Source organism: Schistocerca serialis, unplaced genomic scaffold (genome assembly GCF_023864345.2).
Source record: "Schistocerca serialis cubense isolate TAMUIC-IGC-003099 unplaced genomic scaffold, iqSchSeri2.2 HiC_scaffold_1049, whole genome shotgun sequence".
NCBI lineage: Eukaryota > Metazoa > Arthropoda > Insecta > Orthoptera > Acrididae > Schistocerca > Schistocerca serialis.
In genome coordinates this window covers 10001-11662 of record NW_026047238.1, presented here as the reverse complement: position 1 = coordinate 11662, position 1662 = coordinate 10001, and the positions used below count along the sequence as shown (strand labels likewise).

The 1662-nt window shown below is 60.6% G+C and overlaps 1 non-coding gene across 1 annotated transcript in view; it reads left to right on the top strand.

The window, feature by feature from the left end:
* Positions 1 to 963: 963 nt before the first annotated feature.
* Positions 964 to 1662, top strand: part of LOC126430501 (small subunit ribosomal RNA) — a 1909-nt gene continuing 1210 nt past the window's right edge. The window contains exon 1 of the ribosomal RNA XR_007577162.1: positions 964 to 1662. This exon is cut by the window's right edge and continues 1210 nt beyond it. This is a non-coding gene — a ribosomal RNA (small subunit ribosomal RNA).

Below are 1662 nucleotides of genomic sequence, written 5' to 3'. Positions count from 1 at the left end.
CTGGTAACCCGTTGTGGTGCGGTTGTTCTCGCTAGAGGTGAATCAGTGTTGGCGACGATCGGTCGAGCTATTAACCGGTTGTTTCAGGGAGACCCACCATGCCCACGAACGTGAAAGGGGACCCACCATGCCCACGAACGTGAAAGGGGATCTGGGTGTGAGGCGATACGCGGCGGTGGCTGGGTGGGACCGTCCCCGGCCGGTGAGGGGGGGCCGCCCGGCGTGCTGGCAGCGCGGTGCGTGGGCGCACGCGCCACAGCCGGCTGGTGGGGGCGGCCAGTGGCAGGCGCGCCGGCCGACGGACGCGGCAGGCGGCGCAGCTGCGCGCCGGCGCCCCCTGCTCGCGGCGCCTTGCGGCCAAAGTAGGTCCTCGCGGGCCCGGTGCGAAGCGCGGTGGCCATCTGCAGTGTGCTGGTCCGATTGAGGACTTTGTGCGCTGAGGATGCGCCGCCGCCCGGCGCTCGGCGCCGCGACGCCGTCTGCTGCTCGGTCGCCCCAGCGGTTCTCGCAGGTGGTTTGTATCGCAGCTGTGCGGACGTGTTGGCGCGTGCGCTGTGCTGGGAGAGTTCGCTTCGGCACCCAAGTGGGGCTTTTGTCCTTCTGTGGCGCTGGCGTTGGAGCTGCCGGTCACCGTAGGTGGCGCGTGTTGTCTCCCGCCGGCAATGCCACGACAGCACGCTCCCGGGCCTCTGTCGGCAGCGGCAAGCTCAGTTGGGAGCACGGGTGGTCGCACCTAAAGCGTCTACTCGCCTAACTCCGGGCGATTGCGCCTCTCTCGAACCCGACCAAGTACTTAGGACGGCGCTGCGCGCCGCCGGGACCTGAGAGGGTTTCGAGGTGTGTTGTGCAGGGGAGCTCAGCCTCCTCCTGTTTGCAGAATAATTGAGCGGACGCTTGCGTGTTCGCGCGGGCCCCCGGGACACACTCCCGGGCGGCCGGCTGCTCAGCTCTAGTTGACGCAGCTCCCTGGTTGATCCTGCCAGTAGTCATATGCTTGTCTCAAAGATTAAGCCATGCATGTCTCAGTACAAGCCGCATTAAGGTGAAACCGCGAATGGCTCATTAAATCAGTTATGGTTCCTTAGATCGTACCCACGTTACTTGGATAACTGTGGTAATTCTAGAGCTAATACATGCAAACAGAGTCCCGACCAGAGATGGAAGGGACGCTTTTATTAGATCAAAACCAATCGGTCGGCTCGTCCGGTCCGTTTGCCTTGGTGACTCTGAATAACTTTGGGCTGATCGCACGGTCCTCGTACCGGCGACGCATCTTTCAAATGTCTGCCTTATCAACTGTCGATGGTAGGTTCTGCGCCTACCATGGTTGTAACGGGTAACGGGGAATCAGGGTTCGATTCCGGAGAGGGAGCCTGAGAAACGGCTACCACATCCAAGGAAGGCAGCAGGCGCGCAAATTACCCACTCCCGGCACGGGGAGGTAGTGACGGAAAATAACGATACGGGACTCATCCGAGGCCCCGTAATCGGAATGAGTACACTTTAAATCCTTTAACGAGTATCTATTGGAGGGCAAGTCTGGTGCCAGCAGCCGCGGTAATTCCAGCTCCAATAGCGTATATTAAAGTTGTTGCGGTTAAAAAGCTCGTAGTTGGATTTGTGTCCCACGCTGTTGGTTCACCGCCCGTCGGTGTTTAACTG